The 26,673-nt window shown below is 43.4% G+C and overlaps 1 protein-coding gene across 2 annotated transcripts in view; it reads left to right on the top strand.

Moving 5' to 3' along the window:
• The first annotated feature begins 7,917 nt into the window (after positions 1-7,917).
• Positions 7,918-26,673, top strand: part of AGK (acylglycerol kinase) — a 95,340-nt gene continuing 76,584 nt past the window's right edge. For both annotated transcript variants that reach the window (XM_031455505.2, XM_010989844.3), the window contains exon 1: positions 7,918-8,193. The gene's annotated coding sequence lies outside the window, so the exon portion shown is untranslated. The remainder of the gene's footprint in view (positions 8,194-26,673) is intronic.

The following is a 26,673-nucleotide window of genomic DNA, read 5'->3' as shown; positions in this document are numbered from 1 at the left end:
GATGAGCGACTTCTCACCAAGTGGCTGTGTTAAACGGTTGAAGATGTTCAGGTGACAAAGTCCTGATTTATTGCCTCATCTTGTGGCACTGGGCAAAAATCAGAAGGGCTAATGATCTATGTTTGACTGAAGACCCTTGCCACTTAAAAGTGCAGGATAGCTCCCCATGCTTATTAAGACCACCCTCCACAAGGTTTGTTTTCAAGTCTAAATCACTTTGTCCTAGGATGCGTTAAAGAACTTGGACTCTGAGCTCATAGGTACAGTGAGTAATTTTTGAGGAATCATGGAAGATTGGATAAGCCATCAGATGAGATGCCAATTGTGGAAAGTCAGCTCCGTATCAATGCCAGGCCACAGTTAGTCTAAGTTAGATTTACTTAAAAGGGGCAGGGGATTGTAAGACTTAGAAAAGAGTGTCATTGGCAATGGGCCCAGTATATGCATACTAAGAAGTCGTGCTATACGAGCCGTGTTTTATTTATTTTAATGGATTATTTGGTTTGCAAATTTAGATAAAGTATGTATGTACTTTAAAAGACCTTTAAAAAATCTCACCCTCAAGATCCTTGTGGATAAGATGTCTGGCAGTATTTTGGAGTGCATTTTTCTTTTTCTTTTTTTTTTTTTTTTTCACTTTAAATGTGGAGTGCATTTTTCAGCATTTGGTTGATTTACCCGTAAGTTTCATGAATGGTTGTGTGTCAGCATAGGAGAGGGTGGTTACTATTGGTACTTTTCTCCCAGTCCCAATGCTGTCAATATTGTTTTCAAAGAGTGGGATAAAAACAGAAAAGATACACATGTCAAATTTACCAATGACGTGAAGCCAGGAAGGATTGCTAATGTAGTCACCCACTGCATCAAATTCCGAGTAATTTTGATTGGACATAACCTGGAGCCAAAACCAAAAAATATAAAGTCCTACATTTGGGGCTCCAGATCAATTGCATATCTGCATAATGTGAGAGCTGCTGTGCGGCAGAAATCCACTTGAAAACATCTTGGCATTTCAGCTGATCATAAGCTTAATGTGATGTAGCTTTAAAAATAAGCCAACACAGTCTTCATTTTCTCTTACCAGAAGTGAAATGTCCAGGTACAACGTATTTTTTTCTCCCTTTATATTGTGCTGGTCCAAGCTGTGGTGAATTATGTTCACGTTTTGACCTTTGCAATTTTAAGAATCACTGAATTAGGCTGTGTGTATAGGAGAGCGTCTGGGGTGAGAAAATACGATATTCATAACAGATGAACAAATGTGGAATTTCTTTTTATTATTATTCAACCAGAATTTTTTGATCATCAATTATGGGCCAGGCACTATGATGGACTTTGGAAATGCAGAGATACACAAGACATGGTCCCCAGGTAATAACGTAGCCGGAGAATCAGGAAGGGAAACCCCACGCGGCATAGGAAGGAAGTGCTATCGAGTGGAACTAGGGGAGCGCGGGCAAGGAGCGCTGACGGAGAGGATCAGGAACTGGATCGGGGAAGCTCAGAGGACGTGAACTTGGAGAACCACAGCCTTTTAAAGTTGGAGGAAACCTTTTGTCTCATGCATATAAAATGGAGGGATGGCTTCTTCTCAAAAGTCCTTTGGCTCTAAAACTCTTTGGGGTGATACAACTCTTCTGAGCCTTGGTCCTGTACTACAGGGTACAAGGTAGCTAGTTGCAGTCTTAGAGTTAGAATTCTAGGACCATGTGGTCCTACTGAATTTCATCCAATTGTCTTTCCTGTGGGCCAATTTCCTCCCAATTGCTAAACCTTATTTAGCATGATTTTCTCCCAATTGCTAAACCTTATCTAGCATGATTTTCTGCTAGAATTCAGCTGGCCCACCAAATTTAGTATTGCCTGACAATTTGACAGGCACATATTCACTTCCTTTGTCTAGATCACAAAGCCCACGACCAGAATAGATCCACCCTCAACCCAGAGCAGGTGGCTCACCACTAGGTATGTCCCAGGCTACTCTCCAAGGATTCGTGCCAAGGACAGGATGGATGTGGAAGGACCTCAGGCTTGTGAGTGAGAGAAAGAATAAGCTTGACTAGAAATTCAATTACACTAAGAAAAGGCAGCCTTGAAATTAAATTACAACACTGCTCTCAATGAAATAAGTGTATATGCCTTTGACCCATGATGAAAATAGAGGAAAGAGAAAGAATAAAAAGGTAACTTCCATAATCCATTATCTTGAAGTAATCTGTGTCCTACTGCTTGTGTGGCAGGAGAAGCAGTTACTGACTGGGCATCAAGGTCTGAATTTGCATATAGAAGGCTTGCTTTTATAGGGTCTATTTTTCTATGCTGAGAGGGTGACTCTCCTTGAAGGTGGGGGTGGGCTCTCATGGGTAGATCATCCCCCATGATGCTTCTATGCTGTTGTCATCAGCTCCATCAGGAACCTTGGGGTACCCAGAGCCCCTACTAACAATATGAATCTCCTAGAATCCAGAGGATTCTCTCCGTATTCTATGGTCTCTTTATCCACATCAGCTCGTGTTTTTGCTATGGATATAAATGAAATCATCAATACTATTTGCAATGGTTAATTTTATGTGTCAACTTAGGTAGGCCAAGGTACCCAGATATTTGATCAAATATCAGTCTGGATGTTGCTGTGAACATATTTGTTTTAGACAAGATTAACATTTAAATCAGTAGATTCTGAATAAAGCAAATTACCTGCTGTAAAATGGGTGAGCCGCATCTAATCAGTTGAAGGCCTCAAGAGAAGTGAGTGTCAGGTCCTCAAAAAGAAGGCAGAATCCTACCTTTAATCACCTTTGGTCTTGAGCTGCAATATCAGCCTTTCCTGAGTCTTCAACCTGACAGCCTAACCTGCAGATTTTGGACTTGCCAGCCTCTACAATCATGTGAGTCAATTCCTTAAAATAACTCTCTCTCTCTCTCTCTCTCTCTCTCTCTCTCTCTCTCTCTCTCTCTCTTTCTCTCTTAGTAGGCTATATATACATCTTATTGGTTCTAGTTCTCTGGAGAACCCTGACTAATACACACTTGGAACTGGATAACCAGAAGTTCAAGCCTGCCTCACTTTTTCTCTTGACCCCAGAAACAACCTCAGCCCTTACTTGTCAAAGGAAAATCAGGCTCCAGACATGAACTACTTCCACTTTCCACTCTTATACCCAAGAAATTACTTGGGCTTGTGTGTGCCCCCACCTCCTACCCTTAAACTAAGAAATGCTGACCTTTTTCCTATTCTGGGTTAGATCTTCCACCTGTGCTCTTGACCGGAACCCTTCTCTTCTTCCCCGACCTGGGACCTTGGTCCATCTATCAGCACGTCTCGCCAGTACTTACAGGCATCCATCTCCTTCCCCAGTATCTAAAACTGTGTTCTAATGCCTCCCAAGTTTCACAAAAGAAGGCAAAACATCTCCTTGAATCTCAACAGGCACCTTATCTCTCTCCATCCCTTCACAGCCGAGCTCCTCAATGCTGCTTTTCCACAATGTTACCTCCCATTCACTCTTCATCTGCTACATTCTGCCTTTCACCACTCACCGTGCCACTAAATCCACTCCACCAAAGACACCAATGGTCCCTGGTTGCCACGTCCAGAGGGAGATTTTGGGTTCTGACTTTGCCTGATCTTTCTGCAGCCTCTGAACACTAACCCCTCCCCACTTGGAACTTCCCACCCCCAAATGCCATGACTCCATCTCTCCTGGTTTTCCCAAAGGGAAAGATTCATATCACTGATGGCAGAAGGGATTCTTTTAGATGGTACAAGGCCACAACCAGGGCTTTGTACAACATGTAAAATGGCCCCCTCTGGATTTGAGCCCTGCCTTAAATGTGAGTTGTGTATTGAGAAAGCAGATTCTCTCTTAATTCTCTTTCAATTCTTCTGAGTTAAATGAAGAGAAAGTCTCAGTTTGGAATTAGTATGTCTTTAACGACTCTCTAAATGCTTTCTAATTTTTCTTTTCTAAAAAGTGAAAGGAAAGCACACTTAGCTGGATCGCCTTTTCTGGCCAATGGTCACCAGCTAGAATCCAGAAACGGGCTTTTTGTTTCCATTCTTACTTATTTTTAGGAGTACTTTCTCCTGTTGGCAAGTGGTGCTAATTTCTCATTTAGTACAGTGATAATATGTTTCCTTTCCCAATAATTTCAAATAATTAAAGTTGAGTTAAACTGAGAAAAAGCCGAAGAAATCACAGAACTGGCGACTCTAACCTGGGACACGCAGATGTCTGCGATTTGGGAAGCACTGCCTTCCATGTTGTTGTTTCTCAAGCACTGACCTCAGCTCCTCTCATATTACACATTCTTTGTGACTTTCTCATCTAGTCATCTAGATTCAATCACCACTGACATAACGTTGACTCCAGTAGTTCTGTCTGTGGCTCTCTCCTGAGCTATTCATGCAGATTTAACCATCATACCCTGACCTCACCCTCACATCCCGCTGGTGTTATGGTGACCAGTGGGTTCAGAGAAGGGGCTGGGGTTGGTGTCCACAGAACAGAGTCAGCTTTGATGCTGGAAGGTTCTCATGAGTTACAGAGAGAATCCCTAAAGCATCACAAATCCAAGGTCAGGCTCCATCTGGGGGAACTCTGAAGTGAAAGGTGAAGGTAGGTGGGATATAGGCATCAAGAGGACACATAAGGAATGCAGACAGAGCTAGTGCAATAGAGATGCTAACAATCACTACCATTTACTGGGCCGTCCAGGTACCGATGCAAGAAATTTACATTTAATCCTCTCAACTATGGAAAAGACCAAATTTATTTTTCCTCCTGGACACTCGGATCCCATTCCCTGGCCTGCCTTACAGTTGGAGTAGCCACGTGACTGGGTTCCAGGTATTTTGGTGGAATGTGTATTCCTTCTAGGTCTGGTCCACAACCCCTCTCTTCTCCTACCCAGCCCATCCCCAACTTATCTCTCTCTCCCTAGCAGTTAGCACAGTCCCTAGATTTATAGAAGGCACAGGAGTCCCTAGATTTCCATGCCGAAGGCTGCCCATTGAACACTCGCTTGGACTATTACCTTTGTGAAGTAAACCTTTATAATGTTAAGCCACTAAGATTTGAGGGCTTATCAGTTATAATAGCAGCTAGAGTCCCTTACCCAGTTCCACTAGTCCACAGTAGTGCTACAATTGTCATCATTTTCAAATGACGATCTTCAAACAGATAAGTGACTCTCCCAAGATCACAACTGGTAAGTGCTAGGGTCAGGATTCAAATGTAAGTCATTCAGCCCCAGAACCCATGCTGGCAACCAGCAGTTCTTTCCTATAGAGCGTTGTGAGGATTAAAGGAGATTATGCAGACACACTGCTAGCACAGGACTGATGCCTGGTCAAGGGCAATCAAGGCAGCGTTGTTACTGTTCATGATTTTGACGCGTGTCCCGTGAGCCTTCACTGACTTCTTGCAGTCCCACCCTCCACCTTCCTCCTGTCCCACCCCATGCTGACCCTGACTCACACCCTCTATGTGTCTCTGACAACCTGTAATGAATGCATTTGCTAGCTTTCTGCCCTCTTTTTTTTTGTGCGATTACAGGTGTCTATTGTGGTTCCACATAAAGCTGGGGCAGTGTATGCATTTTCTGTGGAATGCGTCTGATGGTGCTGCAGGAAAGTTATGGGTCTTTCCTGGTCCAGGTGTTTCTCGCCAGCTGGAAAGAACCTCTTCATAGGTACGTGAATCACATTGGAGGAGGAATCAAAATTGGGGGAGTAGCTAAGACGCTAGAAGACAAAACTGAGACTCTAAATGTTCTTAACAGGCTGGAACAATGAGCCGAAGCCAAGAAGAAATTTAATAGAGAAAAACAAATGGCAGAACCTCAAAGGAAAAGCACCTGAAAGGTCATTGACGGAGCCTTTGATTAAATCCTTGGCTGGCTGGATTTCCTCCCTCCTGGCTTTTACTATTCTAGTCACACATGTTTCTATCTGATTCTCTCTGGATGTGTGAAGAAATTACCGTATCTATTTAAAAACCTTTTAAATTCCAATTAAATGGACTGGGCTAGCTTAGATTTTTAAACCCCAAGCTCTTAAAGCAGATGTGTCAGAAGCAGACTTGTATCTAATCCTGAGTGTGTGATCTTGGCTTCGGAAAGTGTTTAGTGGATAAGATTCAGAGGTGTTTGTTATTGACCAGGACTGATGGGGAAACCACTGTGAATGTTCTGATGGGGAAACCGCTGTGAATCTACCATCTGACTGGCCATTTTGTTTGTGTCACCAAAAGAGAAGGGCCACCGAAAGGGCAAATATGTATTCTTCTAGTAAACTAGGAGGCAGGTAATTAGGATCAATTGACTAGTTTTCTATAAAAGAGAAATATTAGTAGGTTTGACAACTGCTGAAGTTGCTAAAGCCTAAAACCTCCAAAATGTTAAAACTTTGAATTTAAGAGATTCAAGGTAATATATATATATATATTCATATGTATATTATGAATCATAGTGATTCAGTCATATATATATACATGAAACTAATGCAACATTGTAAATCAACCATACTTAAGTAAAAAATAATTTTTTTTAAAGATTCAAGGTAAACTAGTTCCATTCAAGTCTAGGGGAAAACAAAAGGTTAGATTAAGTAATGAGTGGCAATATGATCTCTAGTAATTAAGACAATCTGTCTTAAATCGTGATAGGCTTCAGAGTCGCTAGGAACACATTAAAATGCAGATTCTCTGGTTCTGCCCTGGGCAGGAGAAGGCCTGGGAACCTGCATCTTACCAAGATTTGAAAATGGTTCGTATGCACATGTGAGCCTTTGGATGAGAAAGAAAATATTTAGACATTCCTATTTCCTTATAGAAAGAGAGGATTCACTTCTAAACTTCTAAAGAATGTTTATTTATAAGATAGAACCCAGCTGGGACTTGCCAGCTCTAGAGCCTGCTGATCAGTACTGGTCAAGGTCAAGTGGAACATTCAGAGTAGGCCAGGGTTGCCAAGGCCAGGGCTGCTGCCGCGGCAAGCTAAGGGAACTTTCTCATGTAGTTGTTCCAGAAAGCAGGCTAAAGAGTCATTAACATAGCTGAACTGGAGTGAAGGGAGGGCAAGGGGACCCTAGGAGCCAGGACAGGAGGAAACACAGCAAGAACTGAAAAGAAGAACAGATTGTAAGAAGGGAACACAGAAAGTGCTTGGTAGTCCCGGGCAGCTCAGAGAACCGACAAGGCTTAGTTTTGCAGCTGTGGAGAGGCAGGTGGGGGAAAGAGGAGCCAGTCATCACCTTCCCCCAAACCTAGCTGAAAGGACTCAAAATCGGGGTGATAACTGAGGTCCCTGGAAGTGGCACTAACCCAGGCGGAGACAGAGTGATGCACGATTGCATGGTTACCACCACTGTTCGGATGTAACTGAAGTGGTGACGTGGCTTTCCTATGTGGCTCATAGGCTCAACTTTATTTCTTTAAACCATCTATATCCGCTGTTCCTTTCTGTTACTTAAACAGCCGTAAAGTAAATCGTACATTTTGACAGGCTTGGGTGGAGTTTGGCAGTGAGGAGGCTTGGTGGAAATAGAAGAAATTTCCCCAAGATGCTTGAAGAAGCCTTCCTTCCTTTGGGGTGACCTTGGGAATACCCTCTTAGTAAGTGCGCTGTAGACTCAGTAACACCCACAGGAAGTCTCAGGTGTGGCCCAGAAGGAAGAAAAGCAAGAGAGAGGAAACGCAAAACAGAAAACAAAAGGAAGAGAGAAAAACAAAAACAAAATGGAAGCAGAGCTGATGGAGTGGAAGAGCGAGCTGGCCCGTGAGGGCGGCCGTAGGTTGCCCAGCTCTGGGAAATTGCCCTGAGGGGCGCTGCCCTGCCCACCTGGGCCTGTAGTTGATTTCCACCTCCCCCCGCTCCCCGCCCCGAACTGGCTCCCTCTCCTGCGCATGCTCTGTCCGCTAACAGCCAGCAGTGAGGAAAAATGTGGCTAAGCAGAAGACGGAGGCCAACATTCAGAGAAGAAACCCTGAAAGGGGCCAGTTTGCTCCTTTATGGCTGATTCTGTGGCGGCTGCTGCTGCTCCTCGGGCCGGCAGCCCCCTCGCTCTCGCCCCACCTCGCAGTCCTTGGCTTCAAGCCCCAAACTTGGGATTCTCCCTAAGAGCAGTACAAAGTCCGGGAGGCAGCCTGCACTCCTGGCGAGAAGCGGCCCAGTGCGCCCAGGTGCGGCCAGGTAAGGCTCAGGCGCGGGCTGCTCGGACGGGTGGAGCCAGCCTCGCCTCTGTTGTCCCTTGGTGGGCGAGTGTGTCTATTCCAAACTGAGACTGAGAAGTGGGAGCTTTGAGTGTCTTCAGGAGGTCAACTTCTAGCTGCCGAGCCCAAGGGGGTTACTTGTTCCTTCCTGAGTGGCAGCTTTCCCCTCCCTCTCTTGTGTCTCTGCCCTCCCTCAGTTCCATCCCTCCCTGGCCCTTCACCTTCACCTCCCCCTGCTTCCCGCTTCCAGGTGGGAGGTGCGAGCAGGTTCTGCTCCCAATGGGGTTGCTGGGGCTCCGAGACGCCCAATGAGCTGCGCCGCTACCATGGTAACAGCTCCGCTCGGTTCCCAGGCTGCAGCCTCCCGGTCTCTTAAAGGCGCTCTTCCCTCTTTCTGCCTGCATTTCCCTCTCTTCCGGCTCCCCACCTCTTACCTCTCTGGAGTTGGAGCCCTCTTGGTAGTTGGCACCCCCACATCCTCCACCCCTTTCTCCTGTGCTGACTTTCAGCTTTGGCTTCCCTTCCTCCCTCTCCTGTACTGGTTTTTATCTCCACTGTTTACCGTTCCCCATCCCTTACAGAGCCCTTTCCCCTCCCTTTCTCTGCCTTTTTCCTTTTGGAATTACTTTCCTCAGCTACCTCCCTAGCCTTGGGTAGCATGTGACAGCAGGAGTGCCTGGCCACTGGGGAATTAGGAAGAGCTCCTAGAAATAAGTAAATTTAGGACACACTTCATTGACATACTAAATAGAGCACATGTGACAGACTTGGTCCTTTCTGATGAGTAAGGTAGGTAGTGTTCCAGATGAGAAGTGGTTGGGGGAACTTCACGGTTGACTGCAGTTTGGGTCAGCATGGTTTGGTTCTCAGCTTTGCCGATTCAGAAACCTGATCTTTTTGGTTCATTGGGATCAAGCATGCATTGCAAAGTAGAGTCACACAATTACATTCATAAGAGAATAAGAACAAAACCAAAGTACCAATGTATTCGTCACTAAGACAACAACCTTTTGCGTCAGAGACAGGATAGATGCTCGCCAATCCTGTTTCTTCTTCCTGGGTATGTAAGGAGATGAGATTACCCAGCCTCACTTGCTCTTAGGTGGAAGCATGTGATAGAGCTTCCAGTGCTGGAAGTCAAGGACTCTGCCTTGGAGGAGACACACTATGGAAGGATCTGGGATCCTGAGTCACCACCTGAAAGAGTAACACCAGGATAGATGCTTGACTCACACAGGACTGTGATGTGGGCAGGAAATGAACTTTCCATGTGTTCAGACACCGAGCTTTAGAGATTATTTACTTTGTAAGGTAGCATCAGTATATCTTTCTTGGTGAAAAACAACTTGTTCCCGCTATTGCAAATACTCCCTTCCTCCTACCAGGGCACATGAGGAACCTTGTCCTCATAAGCTTGCGTGGTGATCTTTTGGAGCAAAGTCTTCAGAGACAGTTTATTTAGATCTGCGTTGCAACTTAAGATTTTCTGCCTTTGCTTAGGAGGTGCTGGAAAGGAATTGATGGAGATAAGGTGGGGGAGGCATGAAAAAGGTCATTCTCCGAGCATAGGACACTTCCATATCACCTGTTCATCTTTTGATTTGGGTGTAGGGAGGGAAGTAGCATGAGAACCAAAAAGACATTGAAGCCACTCGGAAGTGTGGGGTGAGGATGGAAGTGCTTAGATGTAAAGCCATCCTGCAGGGTCCTGCCAAGGCAGAGAAGACTGTGAGCTGGCCAGGAGGGAACTGGCCAGGACTGTGGATCAGGTAGGCAAGATTTAGGTTCCTAGTGTACATACCCTGCTGCCTAATCCGCATCTCCACTTGGATGTCTTCCCCTGGAGGTCTTCCAAATAGAGCAGGTCCCAAACTGCTCCTCCCTAACCCACCCTATCTCGGGGAAATGTCTCTTCTAGTCTCCCATTTTCTCAGGCCAGAGACCACAGAGTTAGTCTTAACTCCTCTCTTGCCCACCTCCTGTCCATTGGCCAATGCTGTACGCTCTTCCTTCAGGACAGATCAAGAAATCAGCTACCTCTTACCATGCGGCTGCTGCCACCCTGGGCCAAGCTGCCATCATCTCTTGCCCACATTATTGCAAAGGCTTCCTAACCGATCTCCCTGCTTCCATCCTTGCTCCCGTGCTATCCCTTCTCCCCACAGCAGTCCTAATATTTTTATTTAAAAGTGGAGATCAGATCATGTTGTTTAAACTCTCCAAATGCTTGCCATCATGCTGAAAATAAAACTGCTTGGGGCCCCACCTCCTCTCTCATTTCATCCCCTCTCCTTCCCTCCTCTTGGTCAGTGCCCTGCCCACACCCCCTGGCTTGCCCCGGAGGTCACCTACAGACAATGCCCTCTGCTCCAAAGGCCTTTTTGCATATGCCTGGAGGAGAATATGGCCTCAGGGGCAGCTTTCAGAGCCACCTTCAGCAATGAGGCAGGATTTGGAGAAATACCCAGCTTCCTGACGGGTCCATGGGCAGCTCTGAGGCATGTTCCAAATATTCTTTCAGACATTACCAGCAGGATCAAGCCTCCATTGCCCACAGTGGCCGCCCGCTCGTTAACGTCCCAATTGTTAGTTTTCTTTCCTTCCCGCTGTCTCTTCCCTGTTCTCTCTTGGTGCTTCCTAAGATCACCTCCAGAAGAAACCACTTGCACCCAAACCCTTGTCTCAGGGGGTATGCAGACTAAGATACCTCTCACTCCATCCCAACCACACTGGCTTCCTGTTTCTAGAACATTTCAGACACCCCACTACCTCAGAGCCTTTGCATCTTCTGTTCCTTCTGCCTAGAATACGCTTTCCCTTGCGTCCTTCAGGTCTCTGCTCAAATATTGTTTTCTCTGACTTATGTACGAAAGTTGGCATCCTGACCCCCGTGAATCCTCTATCCCTTTTCTCTGCTGCTTTTTTTTTTTTATTATTATATCAATGGCTAACAGATTCATTGCATGTTAACTTGTTTATTTATTGACCATCTACCCCCAGCAAAAGATAAGCTTCTTGAGAAGAGGGACTTAGTCTGTTCTGGTCTGTCATGGCTGTATCCCCAGCTGGTGTCAACAGTGGTGCCTGGCAAACGGGAGGTGTTTAGGAAATGTTTGCCTAATAAGTAGATACAGAGATAAATTACAGGGAGAAAGGAAAGGAAAGGATATTTTTAACCGTAGTCCCGACATACGACTTGGCTTTAATGCTCTTTATTGGCAATTGCTCAGAGTCACCCAGATGGGACTGTTGCCATCGTATAAGACAGATCTTGGGGCATATTCAGTTTCCAATTTTCTGTGAAAGAATTTGAGGCTTTCCCCAAACCAAATGAAGAGAGTTAATTTCACATGTATCGCTGCTCCCTGACTTTTGTTATCTGAAGTATTTCAGATCCTAATTACAGCCATCGTTCACAAATTCTTTTAATTTAGAAAATCCACCCCCCCCCCCCGAAAACAGCAGACTTGTACTGCTGTGCAGCTTAACATGTCTCTGTCAGGGGCAGGAAACATTCAGACTCTGCATTTCCTTGGATAGGTGCGACCCTACCGGCTGGTGCTCGCAAATAGGTGTAAGAAAAAAACATGGAATGTAGTTCCCAAATTTGTCCTCTCCAGGTTTGAGGGGTCAGCCAGAACTCACTTCCTCATCATCTCTTGGTTTTCCTGGGACACCATCCTCATGGTGTGATCTGGGTTTCACCTCCCTTTTATGTCATCCTTCTGGTCCCCACTTAAACGTCACCTCTCAGAGGAAACTTCCCTGACCACCATCTAACGTAGGAAGCTCTGAGTGGAGATTCTCTTCCATAGTTTGCTGTTCTTTGCCTTGGTGCCTAATATCATTACCCACAGACACAGATTTATTTCTTGCCATCTCCTTAATGTTATCTCCCTTCCTAGAGTGTAAGCTCCCTGAGGGCAGGACCATGTCTGTTTTGTCATGACTGCATGCACAGTACATGACGCACAACACGCACTCCATTAATACCTGAAGGATGTGGGAATGGAAGAGCCCGTGCAGGAAGGGAGACGGGACCAGGGAGCCGGGTGGCCATGAGCTCAAGGTCGGCTCATCGGCCAAGCTCAGGACCCAGGCTTCCTGTCTCCTGCTTGAAGCCGTTATCACCTCGCTGACAGGCAGGGTCATCCCAGAAAGCAGAAAGGGGAAAATAAAAATGAGGCACAGGAGGGTAGAACAGAGAATCTAGGCTCTTTTAGCCACCGCTATCCCTTATTTCTTGCTGGAGTATTGGCACCTTTAAAAGCCTTGACTGTCCTCCCCAACCTCCCCACTCAATCACAAACCATAGTGCCTAGAAAAAAAGGGGCTGGAAATCAATGTGCTAAATCTTTCCCTGGCTCAGGAGCAACTCCTGCAGCTTCCCTGACTGGTCACAGAATGAAGCTCTCCAGGCCTCCAAGCTTGACTCCAGGGCCTGGAATATACCCACCTTCCCCGTGCCCAAACCCTCCCCAGCCTGGAGAAGAAGGAGGAAGGCCCAGGACTGCCCAGCCTTCCCAGCTCCGATTCTCCATCTGCTGCCTCTCATCTCTCACCCCATCAACTCTCTTCCCTCTCAGCCCTCACTGTCTCTGTCCCACTCACCTCGCCCGTGGCCCATAAAGTTTTCCGTTCACAATTCATCTCTTGAGCCTCCTCATTTTTAGATGTGTAGGGAGGGGAAAGGGGAAGGGAGAGCTATTATCTGCATGTAGATGATTGGGTTGAGAACAGAATCCTGTTTTGAAAATATTAAAGATGACTTGTTTTCATTTCTCCTTTAAAATCATATTACTTTCAACAATCTCCCTCCAAGTCTGAGGCACAGAGTTTACAGAGGGAGGGAGAACGTGAGTAGAGCTAAGAGGTGACTGATTACCTTTGGGTATCAAATCTCACTACCTTGACCTCTTGGTCATGAGCTTGGCCTTGAAAGCCAGGCTTTATGGAAAGAGAAGAGGGATTTCTAAATTTGCAACACTAGTAAGTATTTTTAAAAACAGTAGTCAAAAATACCAACGGACTTTTAGGATATTATTTATAGATTAATAATCTCTGTGTGGGGCTATTTCATTCAGAGGCTCCATGATGAGTGTATTAAGACATGCCTGGGTATTGAATGTTAAGATATGATTTTCTTCAGCTAATATAACTTCCCCACTAAATCACTCATCCAGTCGGTGACTCATACAATCCATTCCAGCATGCTCTGCTACTTGTTAGGAGATTTTTATTTAATTTAAGCATTTTCATTATTGCAGATTTGTATTGTGCGTGGTTCAGTTCTGAGTCTTGGGCAATTGTTCTAATAAGGTTGCTAGTCAGAGGCTGCAGATAAAGAACAGCGATTCAGTAATTAAAAGGCAACCAAGAGTGCAATCTGTGGAATAGCAAAAAAATCAGATCTGAAACTGCAGGAAGATGGGCTAAAAGCCAAAACTATTAATGCCCAATATGATCATTTCTGGTGATGAACTGATAGGAGTTGGGGTCCCAGTGTTACAAAGGGATTTGCAAGATAATGAGACCCACAGTGCTAGACAGGACGATCCTGATTTTCTGCATCTTATGCTGTCTCCTCTCAGAATTCCCTTTTTAATACTTTCAGGTTTCATTAGACCAGGTTCTAGTTCTTCCTCTTCCGATTTATTCCTTCACCTTCCTTCAGCTACTATCATTCCTACTTTCTGCATGGCTTTCCATCCTCAGAAAAAGTCAGAGTTTTGAGATCAAGGACCTGGTCTTTTTCTTTTTTGCACATCTTTTAAATATCTTTTAGAATTGCCTGCTCATCGTGGCTTCCATCACCCTAGTTCAAGGTACAGTTTCCTGCTTTGCCTCCTGTGGGCTCCTGGTCTCCCTGCATCTACCCTCACCCCACCTGACCCCCACCCCATCTTACAAAGTCTCTACAGAGCAGCCAGACTAATCCTGTTGTTACACAAATCCGATCCCATCATCCCTGCCCTTAAAATCGATTGCCCTTACTCCAGACTCCTCGACCAATGTGTCCTGAAAGGCCCTGCCTGCTTTGACTCTGGCCTGCCCCACCAGGCTCTTGCAGAACCTCTCTCCTTGTTCTCTGAGCTCCACCTTTCAGATCCTAAAGCCCATCATGCTCCTGTCAACCTCCGGGCCTTTGCACACACTATTTGCTTCTGCCTGGGGAATGGCCACCAGTCAGTCCCTCAGGTTCCCACCTCAGCACCATTTCCTCAGACCAGCCCTCCAGATAATCCCAGCCTAGGTGAGGGATGTTCCTGTTTGTTCCTAGTGACCTTTATTTGTCCTTCCTTGTACTTAACACAATTGTGAAATTTGATTCACGTAATTCATTTATCCCTTCAACTTTACTGAGTGCCTAGTGTGTATCTATATTCGTTTGCTAGGGCTGTCATAAACAAAGTTCCACAGACTGGGTGGCTTAAATCACAGACACCCACCTTCTCACAGTTCTGAAGGCTGGAAATCAGAAATTAAGATGCTGGCTGGTTTGGTTTCTCCTAAGTCCTTGCTTCTTGGCTTGCAGATGGTCACCTTCTTGCTATGTCCTCACAAGGCCTTTCCTCTGGGTGCAGATGTGTCTCTGTGATGATCTCTTCTTCTGATAAGGACACCAGTCATATTGGATTAGAGGCCTATCCTTATGGCCTCATTTAGCCTTAATTACCTCTTTAAAGACCTGTTATGGGCTGAATGTGTGTGTTCCCCCAAGATTTGTGTGTTGAAATCTAATTCCCACTGTGATGGTGTTTGGAGGTGGGGCCTTTGTGAGGCCATTAGGTCATAACAATAGAGCTTTCATGATGGTATTAATACCCTCGTAAGAAGAGAAGGGAGAGCTGGCAAGTTCTCTTTTTGCCATGTGAGGATACAAGGAGAGGTCATCAGTATGCAACTCAGAAGAGGGCGCTCGCCAGAACCCAACCACAGTGGCACCCTGATCTCAGACTCCCAGCCTCCAGAACTGCGAGAAATGAATTTCTGATGATATATAAACCACGCAGTCTATGGCATTTTCCTACAGCAGCCTGAGCCCCAACAAGACCCCGTCTCCAAATTCAGTCACTTTAGGGGTTAGGGTTTCAACATCAGGCCCATCAGGCCCATTGGAACCTGCAGGGCACAACCCTTCTCTGCCTCTTCCAGCTTCTGGTTTGCCAGCCATCCTTGGCATTCCTTGGCTTGTGGATGCATCCGTCCGATGTCTGCCTCTGTCGTCACAAGGCATCCTCCGCTCGTGTGACTGTATCTTCCTGGGGGCGCTCCATTTCCTGTGCATCTTCCTCTGCTCTTCCTAGGACACTGGTCATATTAGCTGTTCCACAACCTTGTGGTGGAAAAATGGTCACCTCTCTCTTGTTCTTCTAATTAACTGCTCGTGGGTCTAAATGACTACTTATCTGGGCCATTCCTATTCCAGTATGACCTTATCTTAACCAGTTAGATCTACAAAACCCCTGTTTCCAAACAAGCTTTCATTCTGAGATTCTGGGGGTTAGGACAACACATCTTTTAGAGGACACAACTCAGCCCATAGCAAGGGTCCTGGGACAAATCTGAGGAACAGCAACGTCAGCAGTCAGGAGGGCTGGACGCATGTGAAGACATTAACCTCATGGTGCCTGTCTTTTCCACTGCGTCTGTGCTCCCGTTAACATGCCTGCCTTTCCCTTCGGAAGGTGAGACCCATAAAGACAAGGGCTGCCCCTCTCTTGTTCACCACTGGCCCCCCACCACCATCAGTGGGTAACAAATGTGGAACTAAGTTACTTTCACTGTAAGTTGCTAAACCACAGTTTTCACTTCTTAAAGGGAAAATTCAAATTTCCAGAGAACTTTCACCAAAGATCTGTTAACTTTCCAGGTTGGCTTTCCCCTTTCTGGCCACACCAACATTTATTCAGGTTTCACTCACATTCCTGAGGCTGCATAGCACTTAGTGCAATAGAGACGGCCGCCCCGCGAGAGTCACAAACACCATGCTTCTATCTTACCCTCTTTGCCCTGGTCATTTTAAGGACATCCCCAGTCTACCTGAGTCTTTTTGCAAAGGCATCTTTCCAGATTACACCCAATAGTGCAATTGTTGTGAGCTGTTCCACAACCTCGGGGTGTGAAAATGGTCACCTCTCTCTTGTTCTTCTAATTAACTGCTTGTCGGTCTAAATGACTACTTATCTGAAAGCAGGTGACTCTCTTGGGAACTTTCACTCCCCTCCCCCTACCACGTCCAGGGATACGGGAGGTTTATACAGTCTGAAGAGGAGCCAGTAGGTCTCAGTACCCAAGAGGAGAGACAAGTTCTCCCCTGACTTCTTCTGCGGTTGACTCTCATTACCACAAGGGGTCGCTGTTGAAGACGTGCTCTGAGCCGTCTGACAGCTGATGCTGATTTGCTCAGAACCATGCCTCTTAGAAGGCTCAGCCCCCATCACAAGCCGCTGCGGGTGCTTACGGAGAACAGTCCGACATCCTCAAGTTTTTTATTCTATAGAAATGTCCCCAGCCTCTTCCAGCTGGTCTCTACTCTCATTCGTGCTCTAATGATTTATCCTAGAAGTGGAGAGGAAGCAAAGATTCCAAGACTCCGGAGGAAAGAATTGGTGGTAGAGTTGAGAGAAGAAGGTGCATTTAAGATGCTCGTTTATGCGTGAAATCTGTGTATGAAATCATGTCTAACAGCCATAGAGTGAAGTCTTGTGTTATAATTTGTGGTGTATATCTCTACCAAATTGGGCTCACTCAGAACCTTGGGAGGAAAAAGAATAATCACCAGAGAATGTGGAGGGCTTGTTACCAACTTCCCTGTTTGCAAGTGTCTGAAATAGAGAAAAGAGCTCTGGGTCTGGAATAAGATTTGGCTTCCCGTCCTTTTTCTGCACTGTATTAGCTACATGAACTTGAGAAGTTGCTTGATTTCTTTGACTTCAATGCCCAAATCTGTCAGCTCAGGACGATACCACTCTTTTTCATCTTATGGTGCTCTTATGAGAATCAAATGGGTTGATTTGGAAACTGTAAAGCACTGTATAAATATGAGGTATTTCCCAACAGATTTTTTAAAAACATTAATAGATTTTATTTTCCGAGCAGTTTTAGGCTTACAGAGATTGAGCATTAAGTACGGAGTTCCCATATACCCCCTCTCCCTCCTCTGCAGTTTCCTCTATTATTAAATTCTTGCATCATTTGTTACAATTGATGAGGCAATATTGGAACATTATTATGAACTGATGTCCATAGTTTATAAAAGGATTCATCTCTTGTGTTGCACATTCTATGGGCTTTGACAAATGTTTAATGACATATATCCACTGCTACAGCATCAAATGGTTTCACTGCCTTACAAATCCCCTGTGCTCCACCTGTTCCTCCCCTGTCTCCCCACAACTCCGGCAACCGCTGATCTTTTCACTGTCTCCATAGCTGTGCCTTTCCAGATATCATAGAGTTGTACTCATACAGTGTGTGGCTTCCAAATTGGCTTCTTTCACTTAGTAATATGTATTTAAAGTGGCTCCATGTCTTTACCTTCCTTGAAAGCTCTTTTTTAGTGTTGAGTAATATTCCAGTATAAATGTATTCACAGCAGACATTTTATTTAAAATGAAAGACTGAAGACTGCATTGTGTTAAGAGTTAATTACATATCCAGAGCTCCATTAAAGAGGAAAAAAAAAAAAAGACACAAAGGGCAGCTCAATATGGGCATGTGGTGGGCAGAGAACATGCATTTCCTGTCTTGTTGCCTTGGTGCAGATGGTGTGTGTAGGAGGAGGGAGGCATTATGGGATGGTTGTAAATATAAGGACCACAATGTTTCCCTTCTTCTCCTTCCTGGAAACACAGCTCAGCTGCCAGCAACTTGGTCCCCTAAGTACAGGGCCTTATGCACAGTACCTGGACTTGGTGCTGACGGCAGACTAAGAAAAAAACGCTAATGACTTACATCTCAAACCACATTACTCCTCGCTGTAGGCAGGACACATAAGAGCATGCAATAAATGTTCGAATGAATGGCTGAGGAAACAGGCTAGGCCCCAGATTTGGGGACTAAGGGAAGGTCCAGGAAGGAGGCAGAAAGATCCAGTCATTCGTGATCTGGTGGTAAGACCCTGGAGATACTACTGCCAAGCCCACGATCCCCTTTGCAAACTGCTGAGCACTGCAGAGGGACTGTTTGCATCAGATTCGAGCCAAGACATCCCGGAGGTCTCTGACAGTGAAGGAAGTAGCAGCCTGGTGCCAGCAATAGACCCAATGGGAAATAGTAGCTTGTGTGCCCCGTTAGCCCAGGTCTCCTTCTACAGCCGGATCTTCAGCGCCACCTAGTGGTGAACTCTTCAGGCTGGTTGCGCTACCAAAGCAACCGCTCAAGGGGGTCCTCAGGCCCTGGTTTAAAGCTGGAAGGATTAGAGCCTTCCTCCCAAGGTTCAAGATAAGAGACTAGGTGAAAATAATGAATAAATTGAGAGCTTTAGAATTAACGTCAGAGAATTTTTAAGTCACAGATCTTAATCTCAGCAATTACATACACAATTAGTAGCGGGATTTTGTATTTGCACTTACCGCTCTGTGGCTTGGGATAGTGAGCAATTTTGGACGATGAGGCCAAGATGAAAAGTTAAACTGTGCAAAGAAATGCAGAACTGAGAAGTGGAAAAGAGAATCTGATCCAGCCCCTAACTCCAGACAGAGGAAGGGTCATTTCTAGTTCACAATTAAAGCAAGCAGGGCCCCATTAAAAGCCCAATGTCAAATGCCTGGTAAAGGAAGCGAGGGCCCTGATTGGGTAGCGTGTTCCTTTCCTTTTGCTGTGCTGCGTCACCTTTTCTTCGACATTTGCCACGTTTTGCTACAGTTGCATTGTATTCTCCTACCATTGGGCCAGTCTGCTTTATTCTATTCTATTCTCACAAACTGTTCTCTTAAAGGCTTAGTCACTCTGTAACTCAAGCAGGAACTGGAATTGATGAGAATTTTAGTAATGCAGATGGCAGTTTATCACATTTGTTACATACATTAAATATCTTAATGTAATGTCAGCTCTTATCTCCTTTGTCTGTTACAAAATTTTAAGTCCGTCTCTATATGTAATACTTTTAATCTAATTAATGCAGTTCACAAGGGATTTTTAAAATCTGCGTTTTCCTTCTGTCATTCATCGATTTAAAATAACCACCTGCAATGACACAACTAAACAGAAGAGCTGGGTTTCCCGTCTCAAAGTCTAGAAGTATAGCTGCCATGAGACTTGACTCCACCAAACTCGAAGTTGAGAAGTCTGTTTTATTCACAACTTAACATAAAACACTGTATACAATGCCATCTATTTGAAAATTTGTATGCTCAATTGTATTTCAAAGGTTCTGCTGAATTTAATATAAATACACATGTTTAGCTTAGTGATCCCCAGTCTCATGGAATTACTGTTTTGTTGTTGTCATTGCTTGGTGGTATATGTGTGTAACTATGAACTTTCTGCTGACACAGTGCTCTATAAAACACACCATGAGAAAGGCTAGTCTGGAAGATAATGTGCTGGAGAGTCTTACTGAAGAGACCTGGGCTTGAGAGAGAGTTTTGAACTGAATGAGGTTTCAGTCTTTCAAAATAGTCCTTGGGCACAAAACAAAAATGGAAAAAACTTCTAAAAGGAAACATAGGAGAAAATCTTAATGATCTTGAGTTAAACCAAAACTTAACAAAACAAATGGTCTTAAGCAGGACACATAGATGTGAATTATAAAAGAAAAAAAATTAACAAATTGTACTTCACCAGAATCTGAAGCTTTTGCTTTTCAAAAGACACAGTTATGAAAAGGACTGGGAGAAATATTTGCAAAGCATACTTGAAAAAATTTTTATATCTAAACTATGTAAAGAACTCTTAAAATTCAATAAGAAGACAAATCACCCAATATTTTAAAATAAGCAAAGCATTGGAACAGGTGCTTCACCAAAGAAGATATACTATAGACAAGAAGGTCTATCAGGGTGTCGACAACTTAAAAACTGACATACCAAGTTTTGGTGAGGATGTGCAGCCACTGGGGCGCTCATCCACTGCTCGTGGAAGTGTGAAATGGTACAAGCACTTTGGAAGATAGTTTGGTAGTTTCTGAAAAAGTTAAACAGACACTTACCATACAATCCAGCCATTATGTTTCTAGGTATTTACCCCAAAGAAATAAAAACATAAACATATGTCCACCCAAAGACTTGTACACAAATGTTGAATGCAGCTTTATTCATAATAGCCAACAATTTGAAACAACCTAAATGTCCGTCAGCAGGTGAATGGATGAGTTAAGTGCAGTAAATCCAGACAGTGGGCTGCTACTCACCATAAGGGGAACAAACTACTGATAGACCCAGCAACATAGATGAACCTTAAAGACACTGTATTGAGAGAAGGAAGCCAGAGACTGAGGCTACCAACTGTATGATTTCATTTATATGGAACTCTCAGAGACAAATACGATTTACAATGGCAGAAAGCAAAGCAGTGGTTGCCTGGGGCTGGGGTGGATTCAGGGGGCATGTGAAAATTGACTGAGAAGGGCAAGAAAACACTTTGGTTGTGATGGAAATACTGTATATTTTCATTGTGGCCATTACATGAATGTATCTATTTATCAAAATTCACAAATCTGTACTCTTGAAATGGGTGCATCTCATTATAAGTGAATTGTATGTCAAAATTGACTTAAAAATTATGGTGGGGAATGCAAGATCAGAAAGGGGTTGGTTTTGGTTTATTTCCATGTTCATGTGGATAAATTTCGAGTAGGTTTATATGCTAAGAGGGGAAGACAGTGGAGATGGAGAGAGAAAATACTGGAGGAGGAGGGTTGACTGGTGAGGCAGTTTTCTCAAAGAGAGGAAGAAGGGGGCGCCACACAAGGGCTTTGAGTGGGAGGAGGAACACTGCTCCCCACGGCCTGCAGTGGAGGAAGGCGGTGTGTGGTGTTACGTTTGTGCCAATAGGTGTGTAATTTTGTACATGGAAGGGCAGAAAGTTGAGGAAGTTCATGGTTCCTGCAACCCTAAAATAGTATTTATTTTGTGCCAGGCACTATATGTATGGGTATTCTGTAGGAAAAAGAATAACATTGTCACCGCCCTCATAGAATTTAGAACATCATGGTAGGGGTGGGGTCAGGCATTAATGCAATGACAAAATGGTATTTGTATTACAGATGCAACTGTGAAATATACAATTACAGATTATTATGAATTCCATGAAGGCAAGGGAGCTATGGGAGAGTGTAATGGGAGGAACCTAAATTAGGTGAATGACTCCAGGAAGGTCTCTGGGCTGAAGGGACCATTCAGCTGAGAGGAGGAAGGTGATTGGAAGTGAGTTAGGTGATGAGTGAATGGACCAGCCTCATTGAAGACCTTGAAGTTGAAAAGATTTTGGTACATTTTGATACAGAAAAATAATTAAAGGGAAATTTGAAGAGACTAATATACAAATGAAACCACAAAAAGCTCCTAGAAAATAAATACAGCGGAACTTCTGATCATTTGACAGATGGTTCTCCAGGAGGATGAGTAAGATTCAACTACAGACCATTCAAGAAGGTTCTTTTTGTTCGTTTTTCAAATGTCAAACATATCATAAACCAAGTACAAAGGCAAAGAAACCATGAAAATATTTGCAATGAATAAAGGATTAACATTCTTACTCTATAAAGAATGTGTAACAAATCAATGAGAAAAAATTAAAATATCAATAGAATCTGGTTACTCTAATATCATCCTTCTAAGATGATTTGATACTTTCATCATTTAGATAAGGTTATAGAATTTTAAAAGCAAAAATAAACATAGAAAGCAAGTTGCGAAGATATAAAAATCAAGTAAAAGACAAGCAAATACTTTATGGAAGAGAAACTTTAAAAGGCTAAATAGATGAAAAGGCATTGTTTTACTCTTAATCAAATATAAGTTAAAAACAGGTAAAATACTATCTGCCCAGCAGTTAAATAAGTTGAAATTGAGTGAAAAAAATTACTTACTGCTGCTTAGAGTATACAGATAGTGAGAATATAAATTGGTTATAAGCTTTTAATAAAACAGTTTGGGATGCAACAATGAGTATAAGTATGTTCATGTATAACTGAAAAATTGTGTTTTACACTGGAAATTGACACATTGTAAACTGACTATAACTCAATAAAATAAAATTTAAAAAAAACAGTTTGGGAATATGTATCTGAAACCTCAAAGATATTTTCCTTGATTCCAGTGTTTAAAATTAACCCTAAGGATATAGATCATAAATGACTTCAAAGATCGTCATTTTTTTGTTGTTAAAATCTTAAAGCCCAATCTTTCAACAATGAAGGGATAAACAGTGATGTATCTAAATATTGAAATATTGTACATTAATTAAAAATAATTTTTCAAAAAATATGATCTGTAGACCACCTGGAACCATGTGACCATAATTATAGTGAACAGATCTTTGACAAAAGAGCAAAGGCAATACAGTGGAGCAAAGACAGTCTCTTCAACAAATAGTACTGGAAAAACTGGAAATCCACTTAAAAAGTGAATTTAGACACAGACCTTACATTTGTCACGTAAGTTAACTCAGTGGATCAGAGAACTAAATGTAAAATACAAAACTATAAAACTTCTGGAAGATAGTCTGGGTGACCTGGGGTATGGTGATACTTTTTTAGATACAACACCAGACACGACCCATGAAAGAAAAAAAAATGATAAAATGGCCTTCATTAAAATAAAAAAAACTGCTTTGCAAAAGACAACATCAAGAGAATTAGAAGACAAGCCACAAACTGGGAGAAACGCAAAAGACACATCTGGAAAGGGACTGCTATCCAAATATAAAAGAACTCTTAAAACTCAACAATAAGGAAACAAATAACCTGGTTTTTAAATGGGCCAAAACCCTTCACAGACAACATCACCAAAAATGATTCGCAGTTGGCAAATAAGCCTATGAAAATCTACCCCACATCACATTATCAGAGAAATGCAAATAACACTGAGATACCACGACACGCCTATTAGAATGGCCAAAATCTGGAACACTGACAACACGAAATGCTGGCAAGGATATGGAATAGCAGGAATGCATCATTCCTGCTGGTGGAAATACAAAATGGTACATCCATTTTGGAAGGCAGTTTGGTGGTTTTTAACAACACCAAACATACACTTAACCATGTGACCCAGCAATCACGCTTCTTGGTATTTACCCAAAGGAGCTGAAAATTTATGTCCACACAAAAACCTACACATGGATGTGTGTAGCAGCTTTATTCATAATTGCTACAGCTTGGAAGCAACCAAATGACCTCTAGTGGGTGAGTGGATAAATAAACGGTAGTACACCCAGACAATGGAATATTATTCAGCGCTAAAAGGAAACGAACTGTCAAGCCATGAAAAGACATGGACGAAACATAAGTGCATATTACAAAGGGAAAGAAGCTGATCTGAAAAGGCTACATATTGTATAACTCCAATTATGTGACACTCTGGAAAAGGCAAAACTATGGAGACAGTAAAAAGACCAGTGGTTTCTGGGGTGGGGTGGGAGAGAGATGAGGAGGCAGAGCACAGAGGATTTTTAGGGCATTGAAATTACTCAGAATTATATTTTAATAATGGATATACATCCTTCTACTTTTGTCTAAGCCCATAGAGTGTATAAAACCAAGAGTAAAACCTAAGATAACTATGGACTTTGGGTGATGGTGATGTGTTCATATAGGCTCATATTTGGTTTAAAAAAAAAAAAAGCACCATTCTGGTGAGTGATACTGATGATGGGGGAGGTTATGCAAGTACAGGGGCAGGAGGACATACGGGAAATCCCTGTACCTTCCTCTCAATATTGTTATAAACCTAAAACTGCTCTAAAAAAAATCTTTAAAAGAAAACCTACTTAAAAGTCATTAAAGATAGAATTCCCCACTTCTTGTTCCAGAATACTTGGAAATTGGGTTACTATGAGAGACAGGGTTTTGCAAAACAATAGTGGAGCTCTCGCTTGATGCACTCAACATGAACCTCATCTTTGTCCCTTTTCACTCCTATAGGAAACAGGCAACTGGAAAGTGCCAGCCAGGGCCCAGATGTCATCAGGAGAGGAGGCAGCAAAGGATGAGAAGGAGACGCATTATCAAAAGAGGTCACATTCAGGCAAAGGCAGGGCCCATAGAGATCATGGGTGAGAACAGGCATTGCAGAGGGTTCTTATAAAATCCCATGATAAAACATGGAAGAAACCTGCTGGTTTCCTGAAAGGCCTCATTTACATGTTTCCAATCTGTTCATCGTAGAGGTGGTGGATATTAAAGGTCACAACAAGAAAGAGATTTTAAGCATAAATACCACAAGGACTCCACTTCATACTTTTCTTAGAGGAAACAAAGTAGCCTCTAGAAGGATCTGTGTGCATAAAATACATAAGCAAATGAAAATAGGTGTTAAAAGTGTCTGCACATAATTTTCTATGATAGAAGTTTTGCTGGAGGAGCATCTATTCCCGCAGGCAGATTTCATCTGAGATGCTTCGTATAAGGCTATTCATGGTAATTTGAGTGTTATATCATTTTTTCTGAAGATTTGACTCTATGTTATTGTTAATTATCTATAGCAAATGAGCATGCCCAGTCCAGGGTCCACAGGAATGGTTGGAGAATGATTTTAGGAACAGTAAAAAGTTGCACATACTATTGATGTCAGCTAGTTCCTTTCTGCTGTCTATTTCCATCTGTTTTCCCCTTAAAATTTCGACATCCTCTTTTTTAAAACATTGTCCTCACTGTGTCTCCTACCCACTAGGAGTATGTGGCTTGCAGTTTATCAAGTCAGTGCTCTTGTCTTCAAGGACCAGAAAACCCTGACTCTAACTGGCTTAGATGATAATGGAATTTATTTAACATTATAGGATGTTTGAGTTTGAGCAAACTCTGGGCACCGTACAGCTGTTCGCCTTGATGACGTGATCAAGGACCCGGGTTCTTTTCATCTCTTCCCTCTCATCCTCTGTGGGTTGACTTTGCCTGGGGGCTGGTTCCCTCCATGGTTGATCAACAGTTGTAACGGTTTCAGGTATATTATCTACACATGTGATCCTATCTACGGGAAAAAGTGGGACCATCTCCTTCCTTTTTTAAAAAACAGCGTTATTAAGATACAACTCACAAACCATATAATTCTTTCATTTAAAGCTTATAATCTGGTGGGTTTTAGTATATTCACAGAATTGTGTGACCATCACCACAAACAATTTTTAGAAAATATCTTCCTCCAAAAGAAACCTCATACCCATCAGCAGTCATTTCCTATTTCTCCCCAACCATCCCCAACCCCCGCCTAAGGCAACCTCTAATCCACTTTCTATTTCTTTGCCATCTGGATGTTTCATATAAATGGAATCATACAATGTGTGCTCTTTCGCAGACTGGCTCATTTCACCTAGCATAGTATTTTTACGGTCCATCACCATAGTTTCTTGAATGCCCCCTCTTAAGGGAGAACGAAAACTTTCCTGAGGTCTCTCAGCAGGCTCCCCACTAAGACTCTTTGGTCTAAATTGAGTTACATGAGCAATTCCTAATCTAAGCCCTAGCAATGGAAGAGGAATTGGTACGAGTACCGTAAGCTGCTATTAACCACCTCTCAGCAACAGGAATGGGGTTATCCAGTCACCTGCAAAGTTGTCACAGGCAGGCAGGGACTGTGAAAGTGAGGGGTGGATACCTGAACAAAATTTGGTTCCTTTTAGGAAAGAATGGGGATAATGGGTGATGGATCAAGAAAGAAAGTGGAAAGTTTACACCACCCATAGTACAATGTAATAATTACACGTGGAGCCAAGAATCAATGATGAAAGAGGCTATACTTACCTTGGGTTTATTTACTCTCTTGTTTTTTCCTTCCTGGCTTTTTGTTCTGCATCTGTAAGTTTCAGACTCTAGGACACCACGGAGGTTCTATTACTGTAGGTTCCCCACTGCCCCTGTCTCAAGCTGCTCCATATACCATCCCTGCAATGGATTTTACCACCAGGCTTAGCTAAGCTGACTGAGTGGCAAAGGCAGGGGGAAGTAACTGAGCGGTGAGAGCCACACGGCACCGTCTGTCCAGGTAATCATCAGACAGAATTTAGCATGCCACCTTTGCTGTTCTAGCTTTCTGTGGTTGATGTATGTAACTGGGAAGGAGTTTGCAAGTATGAGAATACTATACATATGCATGAATATCTGTATATGTTTATGTTGTCAGTGAACAAAAAATTAAAAGGTGGGGCCACCTTAAACCTTGGTTCTCTCTGCCTTGGTTCAGTCTTACATTCTCTCTCACTCTTCCACAGCTGGGAGGGGTCTGACTGGGGGCCGAAGTACTCCTTTTTGAGCCATCATGGCACTTGTCTTCTGGTTTCCTTGTACCCTGCTTCTAGA

Source organism: Camelus dromedarius, chromosome 7, assembly GCF_036321535.1.
Source record: "Camelus dromedarius isolate mCamDro1 chromosome 7, mCamDro1.pat, whole genome shotgun sequence".
In the NCBI taxonomy this organism is placed as follows: Eukaryota; Metazoa; Chordata; class Mammalia; order Artiodactyla; family Camelidae; genus Camelus; species Camelus dromedarius.
Note: the sequence above shows the minus strand (reverse complement) of the source record. Positions and strands in the feature narration are given on the sequence as shown.